The sequence below is a fragment of the Bufo gargarizans genome, chromosome 2, assembly GCF_014858855.1.
Source record: "Bufo gargarizans isolate SCDJY-AF-19 chromosome 2, ASM1485885v1, whole genome shotgun sequence".
Lineage (NCBI taxonomy): Eukaryota > Metazoa > Chordata > Amphibia > Anura > Bufonidae > Bufo > Bufo gargarizans.
In genome coordinates this window covers 389746582-389763140 of record NC_058081.1, presented here as the reverse complement: position 1 = coordinate 389763140, position 16559 = coordinate 389746582, and positions in this window count along the sequence as shown.

Below are 16559 nucleotides of genomic sequence, written 5' to 3'. Positions count from 1 at the left end.
CCAGTTTAGAGGCGGAGGTAGAAGTATATCCAAGTATCCCATCATCGTAATACTGAGGTCCCAGGGCCCTAGGGGGATTGTGTCGGCCCTTTATACTCACCTGCTCGACTGCCGTATGCTGGTGACCCCGCTGGCTGTAGAGGTTAAGTGGAAGGGGCTCATACCCTCCTTGACCTCTAAGGAGTTGGAGGATGCTTTAATAGCACCAACTACAGTGTCTCCCCTAACAACAGGATGACTCAGCTCTTCATTTTGCATTACAGTTATTTAACTCCCACCAGGCTTCACAAGATGGGCAGGATGGACAGCTCCTGTGCAGTGTGGAGGGTGCAGACTTTTGGCACTTGATGTGGGATTGTTCATATATCCGTCAGTATTGGGTATCGGTACTGGAAACTCTCAGGGCCCTGGTGCCTCCAACACTGCAGCTGTGCCCCAAGATGTGCATTCTAGGTATAGTAGACGAAGAATCTTGGTCACGCTATCATAAGATCTTCCTGGAAAGAACACTGTTTATGGCTAGAAAGGCGATCGCCCTGCGCTGGATGGGGGACATTTCCCTAGTGAATACCGCGGTATCTATGGAGAATATAGTCTACAAGCATAGGGGATGCCCGCAAAAGTTTGACAGGGTATGGGGGGCTTGGTGCTCGTCCTCACTCACCATGCACGACTCGAGCCGGTACCTGGCGGCCGACGGCTCTCGCTAGCCCCTCTATAGCAAGTACTTGGGCTTGATAGACAGTTCTGACTGACCTTCTTAAGCTAATAGTGTTAGCCTGCATGTGTTATGTACTTGCATGTCTCTGTTCCTCGACAATACAGTTTGTGTTGATATTCTGCATATCGTGCTCTGACGACCACAGTTGATCAAATGTTACCGTAATCTTTACTGTGCACTGTATCTGCATTTATGAATGGCCCCTGCGAGGGTCACTGTGATTGTCTATGTGCCATGCTTGTCATGTTACTCTGCAATATAACCAGTTTAAAAAAAAAAACATCTCCCGCATACGTGCTTTCCTCAACTTTGAGTCTGCGAAAATGCTTGTACATGCCCTTATCATCTCCCGCCTAGACTACTGCAACATCCTCCTCTGTGGCCTTCCATCTAGCACTCTTGCAACCCTCCAGTCTATCCTCAACTCTGCTGCCCGACTAATCCACCTCTCACCCTGTTACTCCTCTGCCTCTCCCCTCTGCCAATCCCTTCATTGCCCAGCGAATTCAGTTCAAAATATTAACAAATACATACAAGGCTGTCCACAACCTGTCCCCTCCCTACATCTCTGAGCTACTTTCCTGATACATCCCCACACGCAATCTCCGATCCTCACAAGACCTCCTTCTCTCCTCTCCTCTTAACACCTCTTCCCACAACCGCCTCCAAGATTTCTCCTGTACATCCCCCACACTCTAGAACTCGCTACCCCAACATATCAGATTCTCACCCATAGTAGAATCCTTTAAAAGAAACCTAAAAACCCACTTCTTCAGACAAGCCTACAACCAGTGACCCTGCTGCCTCTATACTGCCATACCATGTAGACTGTAAGCCCTCATGGCCAGGGCCCTCTCTCTTTCTGTACCAGTATATAACTTTTCTTGTTCGTGATTGTCTGTATTATGTATGTATACCCCTTTTCATATGTACAGCACTATGGAATGAATGGCGCTTTAATAATAAATAATAATAGGCCACTACAAACTGCACAGATGTGCAGGCGTCTCAGGCTGCGGGCTGGGGGTAAAAACTACACAGAGATGCAGGGGTCTCAGGCCACAGGCTGCAGAGGGGGTGACCTGTCGCCTACACTATAGATTATGGCATGGAATAGGACTCTTTGTCACTTGGGGGAGCATACTACTAGGGGCTCTATAGAGCTAATTACAAGGGGCACAATATAGTATTTGGGGGTACTGGGGAGCACAATGGGCACAGTATTGGAGGTGGCAGCAGGATGAGACAGTTAGGGCACCAGGATGGGAAGTTTGTGTTGAGAAGCAAAAGTGAGGAATCCAAAATGTCTGTGTGACAAACTGTAGAGATGAGTTATAGCTAAAAAAAAGTTGTCATGGTGGCCTGGTCCAAATGGAGAAGATGAGAAAAGAGAGTATCTATTGTCTCAATATAATATGCAGATTTAGTGAATGCATTGTACTGCAATAACTGCATTAACCCCTTAAGGACCCTGCCGTTTTTCACCTTAAGCTCCAGGCTATTTTTTGCAAATCTGACGTGTCACTTTATGTGGGGATAATTTGAAAACGTTTTTAATTATCTAAGGCATTTTGAGACTGTTTTCTCATCACATATTGTACTTCATGACAGTTGTAAATTTGAGACAAAATATTTCATTTTTATTTATAAAAAAAATCACCAAATTTAGCAAAAATTTAGAAAAATTTGCAATTTTAAAAATTTCTAATTCTCTGCTTTTAAAACAGATAGTGATACCTCCTAAAATAGTTATTACTTTACATTTCCCATATGTCTACTCCATGTTTGGATCATTTTGCAAACTACATTTTCTTTTTTTGGACGTTAGAAGGCTTAGAAGTTTAGAAGCAAATCTTGAAACTTTTCAAAAAATTTCCAAAAACCTACTTTGTGAGGCTTACATAATAGAAACCACCCATAAATGGCCCCATTTTAGAAACTACACCCCTCAAGGTATTCAAAACTGATTTTAACCCTTCTTAACCCTTCAGGTGTTCTACAAGAATGAAAGGAAAATGTAGATGAAATTTAAGAACTTCACTTTTTTGACATTGTCACAGGGCGCCGGCTTAACGCTCCTTCTCTTTGGTGCCGCCGGCGCCCCTGCAATAACTTCAGAGCAAGAACGTGGCCCACAGGAGGGTGGAAAGGACCCGGGCCGCGCACGCCTCCTTAGCGTGGTCGGCGTCCTCTGCTCCCATAGTTTCGGCGAAAAGTCTGAGCGCCGAACTGGGCACTCGGCGCTCGGCAGAATGCAGGGGGATGAGTCATGTGACGCTGGCCACGTCACATGACTCCCTCTCTCCTCTATTTAACAGGCAGCCTGCTGGTCACAGGTTGCCTGTGATTAAGGTCCTATACCTTGTGAATATTCCATTGGCATTTGACTTGGTATCTGTATTTCGGCTTCTTACTTGACTTCGTCTCTTGCTTGCTCCTTGTACTGTTGCTTCTTCTGGTATTTGACTTCTGCTTGACATTGACTTGTCCTCGTCTGCTCCCTGTGTCCGACTTGCTTCTCCCCTCGGTTTGTACATTGACGGTGCTTCTGCCATTTACCTGGTACCGCCTTTACCTCCTGGTTTTGACCTTGCTAGTTAGACCTATCTTTGTTTGTCTGTTTTGTTTGTCTCTCCGCACTTACGCAGGTTAGGGATCGCCGCCCAGTTGCCTAGGACGTGTAAGTGCAAGTAGGCAGGGACAGAGGAGTGGATGGAGTCAGTTTGCACCTTCCCCATCCCCTTCTCGTGACAGGCAGATTTTCCATCGTGGGTTAACAGCCAAACAAAACTCAATATTTATTGCCCTGATTTTGTAGTTTACAGAAACACCCCATATGTGGTCGTAAACTGCTGTACGGGCACACAGCAGGGCATAGAAGGAAAGAAACGCTGTATCATTTTTGGAAGGCAGATTTCACTGGGATAATTTAAACTTGCCATATCACATTTGAAGACCCCCTGATGCACGCCTAGAGTAGAAACTCAAAAAGTGACTCCATTTTGGAAACTACGGGATAAGGTGGCAATTTTGTTGGTACTATTTTAGGGTACATATGATTTTTAGTTGCTCTATATTATATTTTTTGTGAGGCAATTTTTTGTTATTTACAATGTTCATCTGATAGGTTAGGTCATGTGGTGTTTTTATAGAACAGGTATTTACAGATGCGACAACCATATATGACTACTTTTTGGGTTGTTTGTTTCAGTTTTACATAATAAAGCATTTTTGAAAAAAAATATTTTTTTGTGTCTCCATATTCTGAAAGCCATTGTTTTTTTTCCGTTTTTTGGGGGGCAGCTGTCTTATGTAGAGGATCATTTTTTTCGGTATGAGATGACAGTTTGATTGGTACTATTTTGGGGTGTGTATGACTTTTTGATCGCTTGGTATTACACTTTTTGTGATGTAAAGTGAAAAAAATGGCTTTTTTGACACACTTTATTTTTCATTTTTTACGGTGGTCATCTGAGGGGTTAGGTCATGTGATATTTTTATACAGGAGGTTCTTACAGACGCTGCAATACATAATATGGATACTTTATTTATTTAAGTTTTACACAATAACAGCATTTTTTTAACAAAAAAAATCATGTTTTAGTGTCTCCATATTCTGAGAGCCATAGTTTTTATATTTTTGGGGAAATTGTCTTAGGTAGGGTATCTTTTTTTTGCGGGATAAGATGACGGTTTTATTGATTTTGGGGTGCGTATGACTTTTTGATCTCTTGCTATTACACTTTTTGTGATGTAAGGTGACAAAAAATATTTTTTTTACACCGTTTTTATTTAATATTTTTTTCACCTGAGGTCATGTTTTATTTTTATAGAGCAGGTTGTTAGGAATGCAGCAATACCTTTTATGTCAAATTTTTTATTTTATTTTTACATTTAACACAATAAAAGCATTTTTTAAATGTTTAGTGTCTCCATAGTCTGAGAGCCATAGATTTTTTATTTTTGGGGCGATTGTCTTAGTTAGGAGCTCATTTTTTTGCGGGATGAGGTGATGGTTAGATTGGTACAATTTTGGGGGGCATATGCCTTTTTGATCGCTTGGTGTTCCACTTTTAGTGATGTAAGGTGACAAAAAAAAATATTTTTATGGAAAGTTTATTTTTTTATTTTTTTATGGTGTTCACCTGAGGGGTTAGGTTATGTGATGTTTTTGTAGAGCCTGGCGATAAGGATGCAGCGATACCTAATATGTTTACTTTTCTTTTTTCCCCTATTTAAAAAAAATATTACTTTATTTTGGGAAAAGGACGCATTTTTTTTACTTGAAACTTTAAATTTGTTTGTAAAACTTTATTTTTTTAACCTTCTTTTTTTTTGTCCCACTCTGGGACTTCAACTTTTGGGGGTCTGATCCCCTTTACAATGCATCACAATACTTCTGTATTGTGATGCATTGGCTGTAAGTGTATTACAGACTGATACACTTACAGCCTGCTTCCTGTGAGATTCAGGGGGCTAGATCTCACAGGATATCCCGGGGGGCAGCCACAATGCATAAGGAAGGCATCGGGCTGACTTCCCTGCCATCTGGTCGCCATCACAGCAGCGCGGGGAGTCGATGGGTGCTCCCTCCCTCTATAGACATTGTACGTGCCGCCGGCATCAGTGAAAACGCATACAGCAGTGGTCCGGCTATCAGTGACAGCCGAACCCTGCCGCCGATCGGGCGGGCGCAGCTCCGCAACCTGCCCGATAAGTCCGCCATACATGTACGCCGCTGGTCCTTAAGTCATGGACACCAGCGCCCTACATGTACGCCGAAAGTCCTTATTGGTTTAATATACAGTTGCAAGAAAAAGTATGTGAACCCTTTGGAATGATATGAATTTTTGCACAAATTGGTCATAAAATGTGATCGGATCTTCATCTAAGTCACAACAATAGACAATCACAGTCTGCTTAAACTAATAACACACAAAGAATTCAATGTTACCATGTTTTTATTGAACACACCTGTCACGAGGGTGTCAAGACCCACGCCTAACTCCGTTATACCCGGGGTTAGGAAGTCGCAGCGGTTGGCTGCGCGCTCTATGTAAGATAGGGCTGTTTCCTTATGGTAGCTTTCTGGGTTTGCTTTGCAACCCTTTTTGGCTCACTCAGGGATCTGTAGCTCCTTCTCCTCAGCTGTCCCTTGTCCAGCACTCCCAACCTCCTTATATTCCCCTCTCACACTTCTCTGGTTGCCAGATATAGAGCTTCCTGCCTAGACTTCTATACTGACCCACTGGAGCTGTGTTGCTGCGTTCTCTGGTTGTTGGTCCAGAACGTTTCCCTCCGGATCCCTGTTGGACCTTTGTGGTCTGCTGTGGTCACCCACCTGGGTTTATGTGTTTGTCTGTATTGTCTGTCCTCTCCCTGGTGTTTCCCTCTTAGTGTCAGTGATGCGGACTAGCGATCCCACCAGCCCGTTCACTATCTAGGGCTCATTTTAGGGAAAGCCAGGGTTTAGGCACGTGATCGCCGCACGGGTGAGGAACCCGTCTAGGGACGTCAGGGCAGTCAGGTACCAGCCGCAAGGTGAGTCAGGGGTCACCACCTTTCTCTCTCCCTTGGGCAGGGCTTTCCCTTTTCCCTCCCTGTGCGTGATGCCGGTCATTACAACACCATGTAAACATCCACAGTGCAGGTGGAAAAACTATGTGAACCCTTGGATTTAATAACTGGTTGAACCTCCTTTGGCAGCAATAACCTCAACCAAATGTTTCCTGTAGTTGCAGATCAGACGTGCACAACGGTCAGGAGTAATTATTGACCATTCCTCTTTACAGAACTGTTTCAGTTCAGCAATGTTCTTGGGATGTCTGGTGTGAATCGCTTTCTTGAGGTCATGCCACAGCATATCAATCGGGTTGAGGTCAGGACTCTGACTGGGCCACTCCAGAAGGCGTATTTTCTTCTGTCTAAGCCATTTTGTTGTTGATTTATTTCTATGCTTTGCGTTGTTGTCCTGTTGCATCACTTATCATCTGTTGAGCTTCAGCTGGTGGACAGATGGCCTTAAGTTCTCCTGCAAAATGTCTTGATAAACTTGGGAATTTCATTTTTCCTTCGATGATAGCAATCCGTCCAGGCCCTGACGCAGCAAAGCAGCCCCAAACCATGATGCCCCCACCACCATACTCCACAGTTGGAATGAGGCTTTGATGTTAGTGTGCTGTGCCTCTTTTTCTCTACACATAGTGTTGTGTGTTTCTTCCAAATAACTCAACTTTGGTTTCATCTGTCCACAGAATATTTTACCAGTATTGCTGTGGAATATCCAGGTGCTTTTGTGCAAACTGTAAACGTGCAGCAATTTTTTTTTGGACAGCAGTGGCTTCCTCTGTGGTATCCTCCCATGAAATACATTCTTGTTTAGTGTTTTACGTATCGTAGATTCGCTAACAGGAATGTTAGCATATGCCAGAGACTTTTGTAAGTCTTTAGCTGACACTCTGGGATTCTTCTTCTCCTCATTGAGCAGTCTGCGCTGTGCTCTTGCAGTCATCTTTACAGGACGGCCACTCCTAGGGAGAGTAGCAGCAGTGCTGAACTTTCTCCATTTATAGACAATTTGTCTTACAGTGGATTGATGAACAGCAAGGCTTTTGGAGATACTTTTATAACCCTTTCCAGATTTATGCAAGTCAACAATTCTTAATCGTAGGTCTTCTGAGAGCTCTTTTGTGCGAGGCATCATTCACATCAGGCAATGCTTCTTGTGAAAAGCAAACCCAGAACTGGTGTGTGTTTTTTATCGGGCAGGGCAGCTGTAACCAACACCTGCAGTCTCATCTCATTGATTGAACTCCAGTTGGCTGACACCTCACTCTAATTAGCTCTTGGATATGTCATTAGTCTAGGGGTTCACATACTTTTTCCACCTGCACTGTGAATGTTTACGGTGTGTTCAATAAAAACATGGTAACATTTAATTCTTTGTGTGTTATTAGTTTAAGCATACTGTGATTGTCTATTGTGTGACTTAGATGAAGATCAGATCACATTTTATGACCAATTTGTGCAGAAATTCATATCATTCCAAAGGGTCCACATACTTTTTCTTGCAACTGTAGCAGTTTCATTCCATGCATTGTATTATGTCAAGATACCATGCAGTTTTAGTTAATGTGTTGTACTACTATAACAACATTAATATAACAGTTTCATCCTATGCATTGCTTTTCATCAAGATACCATGCAGATTTTGTGAACATCTTTTACCGCAATAACTGCATTAATATAGCAGTCTCATTCCACGCATTGTATTGTATTAAAATTCCTTGACGTTTTAGTGAATGTGTTCTACTGCAGAAACTGCATTAATGAAGCAGTTTAATTCCAAACATTGTATTGCATCAATATACTGTGCAGTTTTAGTAAATGTGTTCTAGTGCAATAACTTCATTATTACAGCTGTTTCATTCTGCTCATTGTAAATAGTCAATCCCAATGTGATGTGTGTTTGTAGAAGGGGTGGGAAGCATTTCATGGCTCCTCTGACTTAAATTACAGAAATAAACATTTGTCATTTTGCTATTGCTTAACTCATAGGATGCCACGTGACTTAGGTCCCAGCAGCGTACGGCACTTTTATCAGGTGGGTGCAGAAGCTGCGCCTGCTTGGTCAGCAGCAGGGGTTCATCTATTACTGACAGCTCCTGCTGTATACACCAGCATTAGTGAATACACCAATGTCAGCATATTAACCCCTTGTATGCAGCACTGCCAGCAGCATGCACAGGGTATGGGCACCCTCCCCCACCTCATCGAGTCCCTATGCTGCGGTGACAGGGACCCGATAGCAGGAACAGCAGCCTGATGCATTACACAGGCATCGGGGCATGCCTCCTATGAGAGCCTATGAGATCCAGCCCCCAGGCGAATGCTGTAAAAAATAAATAAATAAAAACTGACCCAAAAAGCATACTATTGAATAATCAAAAAAAAAAACATATTTACTTAATAATGGTATAAAAGAGTTGATAAAAAAAGATCAACTCTTCCCACAAAAAGTGGGCCCCTGGACAATCCGCAGAAAAATAAAAAAATATGGCTTTCAGAAAATGGAGACACAAAAACATGATTTATTTTTCAAAAATGATTTTATTGTGTAAAACTGAAATAAATGTAAAAAATGTGGACATATTAAGTATTGCTGCGTAGAAAAATCTTTTTTCATTTTATTCATTTTATTATGTAAAACTGGTATTGTCGCGTCCGTAATGAATTGTTCTCTAAAAATAACACATGATCTATCCTGTCAGGTGAATACCATAAAAAAATATTTAAAAAATTAAAACATCAGAACATCCACTTTTTTGTTTTGTTACCTTGCCTCACAAAAAAGTTATATTGAGCGATCGAAAAATCATATTTATCCCCAAATAGTATCAATATAACTGTCACCTTAGTCACCAATATAACTGTCAATATAACTGTCTGTCTCACAGTATTTTTGCACACATATATTTTTTACTCATTTAAAATACACTTCCATTAATGTCAACATATCAGCATAATTGTATAGACATAAATAGTGCGGAGCTCACGCACACACCTATACGACTGGAGTACTCCAAAATATATATGACCTTTGGCTAATATTGTTTGCGTTTTTTGCAGACTTCAAATATATAAAAAGTTTAGTACTGTGTACTATTTTACCGGTTGTTGGAACCAAATGGTTCAAGGAACATCCTTTTAGCAGCTGTTGGTGTGAATAATACTATATTCAGATGTCGCCCGCTGGTGTTAATCTCACCGCCTTCACCTGATGTTACTCCACTAGCTGTCTTTGCGGAATGGGCTCCGACCTCTCTCCACACAGCGTCCCACGTGACCTCCCGGAAGATAGCCTGTGATCGATGGCGTAGTGGAACCTGGTATAGCAGAGTTCTTTCAGTATGTGGTCCGGTTTTGATCGCAAAGTTAGTTGCCTTGGTTGGACATATGAGCATTGATCAGTCCGATTTACCGATAGCTTAGCTCAAATCGCTGTTTGGTTTGTTCCTTTTGAAGGTGTATATCCCGTTATTTTTAATGAAGTCCTTTTTCAAATGCAATTGAAAAAACGCATCAATAGAGGAGAGGGGAAGGATGCAGGTGGAGTCGGTGTGCTTATAAACAGCCCGGCATCGACTCTTTCCTATAGGGGAGATGGGTTGTTATGCATAGGGAGTCGATGCCGGGCTGTTTATCAGCGCACCGACTCCACCTGCATCCTTCCCCTCTCCTCTACACTCCCTCAAAAGCCAGAAGTTGCAGCAATTCATATATGTATATTTTGCATTTTATATCTGTTACACAATCTGCATATTTTTTATGTATTTATATTTTTATATATTTTTATATAATTTGTGTTCTCTTTATATATAATTATAATACATTTGTGTCATTTTTAATGGATGGTTTTAATCTATGATATACTATGGCCAAAAATTCTTTATATCTTAAGCAATATAATGGCTAGAGAATGGATCAGGTTCGCACAGGTGGAAAAACAATGTGGAACAATGCGATCCGGAATCCACACCACGTTTTATACTAAACCTAAAATGATATATAAGGACACAACCAACATGTCTACATTCAGCATTTCACAGCTACTGAGGAAGGAACATAGTTCCGAAACGCGTCTAGTGTTAACTAGACCTGGCTATTGATGCATTTTTTCAACTGCATTTGAAAAAGGACTTCATTAAAAATAACGGGATATACACCTTCAAAAGGAACAAACCAAACAGCGATTTGAGCTAAGCTATCGGTAAATCGGACTGATCTATGCTCATATGTCCAACCAAGGCAACTAACTTTGCGATCAAAACCGGACCACATACTGAAAGAACTCTGCTATACCAGCTTCCACTACGCCATCGATCACAGGCTATCTTCCGGGAGGTCACGTGGGACGCTGTGTGGAGAGAGGTCGGAGCCCATTCCGCAAAGACAGCTAGTGGAGTAACATCAGGTGAAGGCGGTGAGATTAACACCAGCGGGCGACATCTGAATATAGTATTATTCACACCAACAGCTGCTAAAAGGACGTTCCTTGAACCATTTGGTTCCAACAACCGGTAAAATAGTACACAGTACTAAACTTTTTATATATTTGAAGTCTGCAAAAAACGCAAACAATATTAGCCAAAGGTCATATATATTTTCGAGTACTCCAGTCGTATAGGTGTGTGCGTGAGCTTCGCACTATTTATGTCTATACAATTATGCTGATATGTTGACATTAATGGAAGTGTATTTTAAATGAGTAATAAATATATGTGTGCAAAAATACTGTGAGACAGACTAAATTATTCTAAATTGTCTTTTCTATCAGTTGGTAACTGATAGGCTGGGCTCCAGTAGTTTGCTGGTTAGAGCTTTTCTTATTATATATTAACTGTCACCTTATCCTGTAGTTTAAAAAATGGGGTAATTTTTTAGGAGTTTCTACTGTAGGAGTTCCTCAGGTGGTGTTCAAATGCGACATGGCAACTTAAAATTATCCCAGTGAAATATGCCCTCTAAAAACCATATGGTGCTAATTCCCTTCAGCACCCAGCAGTGTGCCCATACAGCATTTTATAACCACATATGTGAACTGTAGAATCAGGGTCATAAATATTGAGGTTTGTTTGGCTGTTAACCCTTGCTGTGCTACAGGAAAATATATTAATATTGAAAAACTGCAAATAAAAAAGGGAAATTTTGAAATTCCAACTCCATTTTCATATAATTCTTGTGGAACACCTCAAGGGTTAATAAAGTTTGTAAAATCTGTTTTGAATAACTTGAGGGGTATAGTTTATAAAATTGGGTCATTTATGGGTGGTTTCTGAACTGGTCCTTAAAAAAGTGGGTTTTAGAAATTTTAAAACGTCCTAAAAAAATAAAATGACATTTTAAAAATTATTCAAACAGACATATGGGGAATGTAAAGTAATAGCTATTTTATAATATATCACTATCTGCCTTAAAAGCAGAGAAATTCACATTTCAAAAATTGCAAATTTTTCAAAAAAAATAAAGGTAAAACTTATTGACTCAAATGTATCACTAATATGAAGTACAATGTGTCACAAGAAAACAATCAAATATGGCTTGAATTAGTAAAAGCATTCAAGAGTTATTCCACATAAAGTGACACCTCAGATTTGCAAAAATCGGCCTGGGATTTAAGGTGAAAAGTGGCTCGATACTAAAGGTGTTAATACCGTTTAAATCAAACCTGTGACTTTTTATTTATAGGCCTCATAATAAAATGCCTGGTAAATGGAAGAATGGAAAATGAAAGGCCCATGCCTCATCATCTGAGAGTTAGAATGTGGGTAGTAGTGCAAATAGCAGTAGTAGCACCAGCCTTATACCCAGTAGTAGTAGCAGCAGGCCACAATTCTCCCTTGCTTCTGATAGGAGCCACATTATTATTGAGGACAAAGTGGATAACATTGTGGACTCGATGTGTCACCGCCAGTTCTGTAAGAAGGTCTGTTAGATGTTCTTCTCTACCTGCATGACGTTCTTTGTTTTGGTTTCACTTTGTCATCTCCTTTCCTTCTCCCAGCTGACACCTATTTACACTAATTGTCTCCCTTTATATTCCCTCCCATACTGCCTCACTTTGCGGTTTATACTTCTTCCTGGATTGTGTTCACTGCTGGAGGCTGCTTCTGCTGATTCCTCAGATAAGTCTGTTTCCTTTACTTGTGTTTCCTTGCTGGCTTGATTCTAGGTGACCCTGACTCCCTCCGTATTAAGTGCAGGGAGCCGGTGGTCGTGTCCCCTCACTATTATAGGGTTTTCAGGAGTCACATAGTATTAGGTACGTGGGCATGCAATCGTCTACCATAAAGACCTTTGCATGGGCATAGCAGTCAGGGAGAACTCTAGGGGTTTTATAGGGCTCACCCATATGCTCATTAGTTTGGGATCAAGCCAGTCAGATGTTTATTTATAAGTTCCAGCTTTCTGCAACACCATCCGTGACACTATAAACCGCCATAACCGTCTTAAGCATGGATCCGGTTTCAGCCTTGATTGACCGCATGCAGGGTCTTTCGCTGGAGGTAGCAGAACTCTGTAAAACTGTGTCTCAGTTTCAGGTGACCGGTTCTGCTGGCGTTCATGGAGTTTGTTCAGAGCCTAAGATCTCGCTCCCGAATACGTTCTCCGGGGGTAGTGAGAATTTTGTTCGCTTTAGAGAGGCTTGCAAACTCCATTTTCGCCTACTTCCCCATTCCTCTGGTGATGAGGAGCAGAGGGTGTGGATCATCATGCTCAGTCTTGGGCCTTTTCGCTGTCCTTGCTCAGGGATAACGCTCAGTCTTGGGCCTCTCCGCTGCTGGTCGGGGCACGACCCTTCCGATCGGTGGATGAATTTTTTGTAGCCCTGGGGCATATATATGATGACCCGGATCGTATAGCTCTGGCTGAATTTAAACTGCGTCTTTTATGCCAGGGTAAACAGTCTGCAGAGATATATTGTTCAGAATTTCGGAGATGGGCAGCTGATACTTGTTGGAATGATGCTGCACTCCGAAGTCAATTTTGCCATGGTCTTTCGGAAAGATTGAAAGATGCATTTGCTTTTCATGAGAGACCTGCCTTGTTAGAATCTGCCATGTCTCTAGCTGTTCATATTGACAGGCGTCTTAGAGAGAGAGAGAGGAGACTACTCCTTCCTGTCATATTCAGTCCAAGGACAGTGGGGCTGTCTCATTCAGTGCGCAGGGGTCTCAGTCTCTCTCAATCCCCTCTGAGGAGGAGGCCATGCAGCTGGGTTTGCTTTCCTCTGATAGTAGAGGATTCAGCTCTCAGAGGAGGGTTTGTTTCTGTTGTGGGGGTATAAATCATTTGGCTAATGTTTGCCCCTATAGGAGATTCATGGAGTTTTCTGAGGGTAATAAAAGAAAAACAAAAATAAAAAACCCTCTAAAAACTTTCCATTTGCTACTATTGGCAAGGTTGACGCGGAAATTGAAGGTTTGCCATTTACTTGTAGTTCCCGTTTTCTCCTTCCTGCCAAGGTGGCGTTAGACAGCAAGAACATTGTTTGTGAGATTTTTGTAGATAGTGGAGCAGCTGTCAATCTCATTGATAATCAATTTGCAATAACGCATTGTTTCCAGGTATGCACTTTGGAAAAGGATATACCTGTTTTTTTTATTGATTCCGCTCCACTTTCTCAAAGACCGTTAAAGGGCATAGTTCACAATATCCGTTTGACTGTGGGTGACGCTCGTGTTGAGGATATGTCATGTTTTGTCTTAAGCGGATTACCTACTCCTCTAGTGTTGGGGCTACCCTGGCTCACTAAACATAACCCCACCATTGATGGGCAAGCAAGGCAAATAAATGGTTGGAGTGAGTTTTGCAGAGAGAATTGCCTCATGGCATCTCTTTCAGAGGTTTCTACCAAGACTGTACCATCTTTTCTCTCAGAATTTTCGGATGTGTTTTCCGAGAGTGGTGTCCAGGAGTTGCCCCCGCACCGGGAGTACGACTGCCCTATTAATCTCATTCCAGGCGCCAAACTGCCAAAATCACGCTTATACAATCTCTCCCAACCTGAAAGAGTCACTATGCGTACTTATATCTCTGAGAGCCTGAGAAAGGGACACATCCGACCCTCAAAGTCACCTGTTGCTGCTGTGTTTTTTTTTTGTTAAGAAAAAAAATGCTTCTTTAAGACCTTGTCTGGATTTCAGGGAGCTGAACCGTATCACGATTCGTGACCCATATCCGCTTCCTCTGATCCCGGACCTGTTTAGCCAGATTGTTGGGGCTAGGACAACCTAGTCAGGGTCAGGGAAGGGGACGAATGGAAGACAGCCTTCAATACCCCTGAGGGTCATTTCGAGAATTTGGTTATGCCTTTTGGTTTGATGAATTCTCCGGCCGTCTTCCAACATTTTGTGAACAGCATTTTTCATCATTTAATGGGGAAATTTGTACTGGTGTATCTGGATGACATTTTGATTTTTTCTCCTGATTTCAAGCCTCATCGAGACCACCTACGTCAGGTCTTGCTGATTCTGCGGGATAATAAATTGTACGCTAAACATGAAAAATGTGTGTTTGCGGTTCCGGAGATTCAATTTCTTGGTTTTCTTCTCTCTGCTTCTTGTTTTCGCATGGACCCTGAGAAGGTCAGCGCTGTGCTTGATTGGGAGCTTCCTGAGAATCAGAAGGCGCTGATGCGGTTTTGGGGTTTTGCCAATTATTACAGAAAGTTAATTTTGAATTATTCCTCTGTTGTTACGCCACTCACTGATATGACTAAAAAGGGGGTAGATTCTTCTTCGTGGTCGGTAGATGCGCTTAAAGCCTTTTCTAGTATCAAAGAGAGTTTTGCTTCTGCTCCCATTTTGGTACAACCTGATGTCACTCTACCTTTTATTGTTGAGGTGGATGCTTCTGAGGTGGGTGTGGGGGCGGTCTTATCTCAGGGTCCCTCTCCTGCCAAATGGCGACCATGTGCCTTTTTCTCAAGGAAACTCTCCTCTGCAGAGAGAAATTACGACGTGGGAGATAGGGAGTTGTTGGCCATCAAATTAGCTTTTGAGGAATGGCGCCATTGGTTAGAGGGAGCCAGACACCCTATTACCGTGTTTACAGACCATAAGAATCTGGCCTACTTGGAATCTGCCAAGTGTCTGAACCCGAGACAGGCCAGATGGTCTTTGTTGTTTTCTAGGTTTAATTTTGCTGTTACGTTCCGCCCTGGGGTTCAAAATGTGAAGGCGGATGCCCTGTCACGTTGTTTTCCGCGAGGGGGGAACTTTGAAGACCCGGGTCCCAATTTGGCTGAAGGGGTGGTCGTCTCTGCTCTTTGTCCTGATTTGGAGGCAGAGGTTCAGGCAACCCAGGCAGAGACTCCTGATCTTTGTCCCCATGGGAGGTTGTTTGTGCCTCTCGCTTTACGACACAAGGTTTTTAAGGAGCACCACGATACTGTCCTTGCTGGGCACCCGGGGAGCAGAGCCACAGTACATCTCATTGCTCGGAGATTCTGGTGGCTGGCTCTTCGTAAGACTGTTGAGGGTTTTGTTGCAGCCTGCGAGACCTGCGCTCGTGCCAAGGTCCCTCATTCACGGCCATCGGGTTCTCTCCTCACGTTACCCATTCCTTCCCGTCCTTGGACGCATCTGTCCATGGACTTCATTACAGACCTGCCTCATTCCTCGGGGAAGAATGTGATTCTGGTAGCAGTGGACCGTTTTAGCAAAATGGCGCATTTCATTCCCTTTCCTGGGTTACCCAATGCTAAGACGCTGGCGCAAGCGTTTGTTGATCACATTGTTAAATTGCATGGCATTCTTTCAGACATCGTTTCTGATAGGGGCACGCAATTTGTTTCCAGATTCTGGAAGGCCTTCTGTTCTGGCTTGGGGGTTCGGTTGTCGTTCTCTACTGCTTTTGACCTGCAGTCGAATGGTCAGACCGAACGCATCAATCAGAATCTGGAAACATATCTGCGCTGTTTTGTGGCGGAGAATCCGGAGGATTGGTGTTCTTTTTTGTCCCTTGCTGAGTTTGCTTTAAATAACCGTCGCCAGAATTCCTCTGATAAGTCACCATTTTTTGGTGCATATGGCTTTCCTCCGCAGTTTGGGACATTCTCTGGAGAGGGGTCTTCTGGTTTACCAGATGAGGATTTTCCTCGTCTTTGTCATTTATTTGGCAAAAGATTCAGGGTAATCTGAAGAGGATGAGTGAGAGATATAAGCGTGTGGCGGATAAGAGACGTGTGCCTGGTCCGGACCTGAATGTGGGTGATCTGGTATGGTTATCTACAAAGAATATCAAACTGAAGGTTCCCTCCTGGAAGTTGGGTCCT